This window comes from Triturus cristatus, chromosome 4_1, assembly GCF_964204655.1.
Source record: "Triturus cristatus chromosome 4_1, aTriCri1.1, whole genome shotgun sequence".
Lineage (NCBI taxonomy): Eukaryota > Metazoa > Chordata > Amphibia > Caudata > Salamandridae > Triturus > Triturus cristatus.
In genome coordinates this window covers 136,878,204-136,883,203 of record NC_140585.1, presented here as the reverse complement: position 1 = coordinate 136,883,203, position 5,000 = coordinate 136,878,204, and the positions used below count along the sequence as shown (strand labels likewise).

The following is a 5,000-nucleotide window of genomic DNA, read 5'->3' as shown; positions in this document are numbered from 1 at the left end:
CCAATACTCTTGTAGTCCTCACTTTCTCATTACTAATCATTAATAAAGTGGAGTACATACTGTAAACTCATTCAGGTTACATCTTCAGTCTAACTACTTGTGCATTTTAGTGGCATTAAAAAGTGCTTCTATGCCGACGCACTGAATATGTAATAGGTTTGCAGAATTTTGACGTGACAGAATGGGTTTTTAGCTTAAGTGTGTGTAGAAGAACTGCAAGGTGTGTGCCTATGTGTGCATAGAGTGCTACATGTGTAAAGTCTGTATGATTTGGGCAGTTAAAGTGCTGATTTTGCCTCCGAGTAAGAAAAGTACTACAAAAAATGTATAAAGGATCGGCACATTGGCTGCCTTTGCTGATGCCCCCGTTGCCTAATTTGTAGTGCAATGGTTAAGTTGCAGATTGTGGTTGAACTTGGTTAGGAGACTTGGTGCCTCTTTCCGTGTCCTGCTGATGATAAGGATGGCTTGATACCATTTTCTAAGCCCAGTATATTGAGAAAAGAAGTAAGTCAAGAAGAAGTGTGGAGTCAAAGTGGTTCTCCAATTTCTCTCCACTTGCTAAAATTGCAAAGTCTCCATTATAGCATAGAAGAGAGCGTTAAAGTCGGGGATGGAAGAGGATGAAAATGGGAAGTTTACTTATAGAGAGAAGTGAGAAATGCCCTGTGTGCACACACCGGTGTCTGACCATAGAATACATTTAAATAATGTCTCTAGAAAAGAGCTGTGCATGTGTGCCTCAGTGGCCTAATGGATAAGGCACTGGCCTCCTAAGCCAGGGATTGTGGGTTCGAGTCCCATCTGAGGTGATAACAAAAATCCTCCCTCTATCTTTTCCAGAAAATTAGGTAGATTTATTACATGCTTCCTCTCAGAAGTTTATGAGGGATTAGTTACTTTGAAACGGTCCCATTTTACTTGTGTACACTTTACAGACATGTTAGTGTTCTGAAACTTCAAAGTATATTTTTAAATGCCTATTTTTGTGAGATGCATTTTCGACTGGCCAGAACATATTCCTTTGGAAAAAATGATTTGAATTGGATTGGTGTGAATCTTGTTTCTAGAGGTGGTGACAGGCTTTCAGCTACTTGAATAGGTCAAGCCAGGATTCATAAAACGTATACAACCTATGTGAGTGTGAAAAATTAGCATATGCAGGAAGGAGCAATTTGTCCTACTTTCAAAACAGTTTCACTCCACGTCTGGAAACTTCCAGAGCTATGTAGAGAATACAAATGAGCTTTAAACTCATGAGGAAAGAGGTTTGTATGCAAAAAGGAAAACAAAAGCATATCGTACTCATAAAATACTCAATATATAGATTCCAAAAAAGTGCTTCCAGCGAAAAGAGCTGAAAGAACACTATGGGATGTAAACCTGAATACCTTTCAATAATATGTTCTCCATCCATGCATACCACCTACATGATAAAAATCATCTCAGGTGGACGGATGACCGCGTGGCCTAATGGATAAGGCGTCTGACTTTGGATCAGAAGATTGAGGGTTCGAGTCCTTTCGTGGTCGTTTTTGGCCAATGGTCACACAATCTGCTTTACATTCAGAGTGGAAAAAGTATTTTTCAATACTCTTGTAGTCCTCACTTTCTCAGTACTAATCATTAATAAAGTGGAGTACATACTGTAAACTCATTCAGGTTGCATCTTCAGTCTAACTACTTGTGCATTTTAGTGGCATTAAAAAGTGCTTCTATGCCGACGCACTGAATATGTAATAGGTTTGCAGAATTTTGACGTGACAGAATGGGTTTTTAGCTTAAGTGTGTGTAGAAGAACTGCAAGGTGTGTGCCTATGTGTGCATAGAGTGCTACATGTGTAAAATCTGTATGATTTGGGCAGTTAAAGTGCTGATTTTGCCTTCGAGTAAGAAAAGTACTACACAAAATGTATAAAGGATCGGCACATTGGCTGCCTTTGCTGATGCCCCCGTTGCCTAATTTGTAGTGCAATGGTTAAGTTGCAGAGTGTGGTTGAACTTGGTTAGGAGACTTGGTGCCTCTTTCCGTGTCCTACTGATGATAAGGATGGCTTGATACCATTTTCTAAGCCCAGTATATTGAGAAAAGAAGTAAGTGAAGAAGAAGTGTGGAGTCGAAAGTGGTTCTCCAATTTCTCTCCACTTGCTAAAATTGCAAAGTCTCCATTAAAGCATAGAAGAGAGCGTTAAAGTCAAGGATGGAAGAGGATGAAAATGGGAAGTTTACTTATAGAGAGAAGTGAGAAATGCCCTGTGTGCACACACCGGTGTCTGACCATAGAATACATTTAAATAATGCCTCTAGAAAAGAGCTATGCTTGTGTGCCTCAGTGGCCTAATGGATAAGGCACTGGCCTCCTAAGCCAGAGATTGTGGGTTCAAGTCCCATCTGAGGTGATAACAAAAATCCTCCCTCTTTCTTTTCCAGAAAATTAGGTAGATTTATTACATGCTTCCTCTCAGAAGTTTATGAGGGATTAGTTACTTTGTAACGGTCCCATTTTACTTGTGCACACTTCACAGTCATGTTAGTGTTCTGAAACTGCAAAGTATATTTTTAAATGCCTATTTTTGTGAGATGCATTTTCGACTGGCCAGAACATATTCCTTTGGAAAAAATGATTTGAATTGGATTGGTGTGAATCTTGTTTCTAGAGGTGGTGACAGGCTTTCAGCTACTTGAATAGGTCAAGCCAGGATTCATAAAACTTATACAACCTATGTGAGTGTGAAAAATTAGCATATGCAGGAAGGAGCAATTTGTCCTACTTTCAAAACAGTTTCACTCCACGTCTGGAAACTTCCAGAGCTATGTAGAGAATACAAATGAGCTTTAAACGCATGAGGAAAGAGTTTTGTATGCAAAAAGGAAAACAAAAGCATATCGTACTCATAAAATACTCAATATATAGATTCCAAAAAAGTGCTTCCAGCGAAAAGAGCTGAAAGAACACTATGGGATGTAAACCTGAATACCTTTCAATAATATGTTCTCCATCCATGCATACCACCTACATGATAAAAATCATCTCAGGTGAACGGATGACCGCGTGGCCTAATGGATAAGGCGTCTGACTTCGGATCAGAAGATTGAGGGTTCAAGTCCCTTCGTGATCATTTTTGGCCAATGGTCACACAATCTGCTTTACATTCAAAGTGGAAAAAGTCTTTTCCAATACTCTTGTAGTCCTCACTTTCTCATTACTAATCATTAATAAAGTGGAGTACATACTGTAAACTCATTCAGGTTGCATCTTCAGTCTAACTACTTGTGCATTTTAGTGGCATTAAAAAGTGCTTCTATGCCGACGCACTGAATATGTAATAGGTTTGCAGAATTTTGACGTGACAGAATGGGTTTTTAGCTTAAGTGTGTGTAGAAGAACTGCAAGGTGTGTGCCTATGTGTGCATAGAGTGCTACATGTGTAAAATCTGTATGATTTGGGCAGTTAAAGTGCTGATTTTGCCTTCGAGTAAGAAAAGTACTACACAAAATGTATAAAGGATCGGCACATTGGCTGCCTTTGCTGATGCCCCCGTTGCCTAATTTGTAGTGCAATGGTTAAGTTGCAGAGTGTGGTTGAACTTGGTTAGGAGACTTGGTGCCTCTTTCCGTGTCCTACTGATGATAAGGATGGCTTGATACCATTTTCTAAGCCCAGTATATTGAGAAAAGAAGTAAGTGAAGAAGAAGTGTGGAGTCGAAAGTGGTTCTCCAATTTCTCTCCACTTGCTAAAATTGCAAAGTCTCCATTAAAGCATAGAAGAGAGCGTTAAAGTCAAGGATGGAAGAGGATGAAAATGGGAAGTTTACTTATAGAGAGAAGTGAGAAATGCCCTGTGTGCACACACCGGTGTCTGACCATAGAATACATTTAAATAATGCCTCTAGAAAAGAGCTATGCTTGTGTGCCTCAGTGGCCTAATGGATAAGGCACTGGCCTCCTAAGCCAGAGATTGTGGGTTCAAGTCCCATCTGAGGTGATAACAAAAATCCTCCCTCTTTCTTTTCCAGAAAATTAGGTAGATTTATTACATGCTTCCTCTCACAAGTTTATGAGGGATTAGGTACTTTGTAACGGTCCCATTTTACTTGTGCACACTTCACAGTCATGTTAGTGTTCTGAAACTGCAAAGTATATTTTTAAATGCCTATTTTTGTGAGATGCATTTTCGACCAGCCAGAACATATTCCTTTGGAAAAAATGATTTGAATTGGATTGGTGTGAATCTTGTTTCTAGAGGTGGTGACAGGCTTTCAGCTACTTGAATAGGTCAAGCCAGGATTCATAAAACTTATACAACCTATGTGAGTGTGAAAAATTAGCATATGCAGGAAGGAGCAATTTGTCCTACTTTCAAAACAGTTTCACTCCACGTCTGGAAACTTCCAGAGCTATGTAGAGAATACAAATGAGCTTTAAACGCATGAGGAAAGAGTTTTGTATGCAAAAAGGAAAACAAAAGCATATCGTACTCATAAAATACTCAATATATAGATTCCAAAAAAGTGCTTCCAGCGAAAAGAGCTGAAAGAACACTATGGGATGTAAACCTGAATACCTTTCAATAATATGTTCTCCATCCATGCATACCACCTACATGATAAAAATCATCTCAGGTGAACGGATGACCGCGTGGCCTAATGGATAAGGCGTCTGACTTCGGATCAGAAGATTGAGGGTTCAAGTCCCTTCGTGATCATTTTTGGCCAATGGTCACACAATCTGCTTTACATTCAAAGTGGAAAAAGTCTTTTCCAATACTCTTGTAGTCCTCACTTTCTCATTACTAATTATTAATAAAGTGGAGTACATACTGTAAACTCATTCAGGTTGCATCTTCAGTCTAACTACTTGTGCATTTTAGTGGCATTAAAAAGTGCTTCTATGCCGACGCACTGAATATGTAATAGGTTTGCAGAATTTTGACTTGACAGAATGGGTTTTTAGCTTAAGTGTGTGTAGAAGAACTGCAAGGTGTGTGCCTATGTGTG

General features: G+C 39.3%; 3 non-coding genes across 3 annotated transcripts; all 3 read left to right on the top strand.

The window, feature by feature from the left end:
* The first annotated feature begins 739 nt into the window (after positions 1 to 739).
* Positions 740 to 812, top strand: TRNAR-CCU (transfer RNA arginine (anticodon CCU)). Its single transcript has one exon. It is a non-coding gene; the product is annotated as a tRNA-Arg (tRNA).
* A 1,515-nt stretch (positions 813 to 2,327) lies between these two features.
* Positions 2,328 to 2,400, top strand: TRNAR-CCU (transfer RNA arginine (anticodon CCU)). The gene has a single exon. It is a non-coding gene; the product is annotated as a tRNA-Arg (tRNA).
* Positions 2,401 to 3,915: 1,515 nt separating this feature from the next.
* TRNAR-CCU (transfer RNA arginine (anticodon CCU)) lies at positions 3,916 to 3,988 on the top strand. The gene has a single exon. It is a non-coding gene; the product is annotated as a tRNA-Arg (tRNA).
* Positions 3,989 to 5,000: the final 1,012 nt, after the last annotated feature.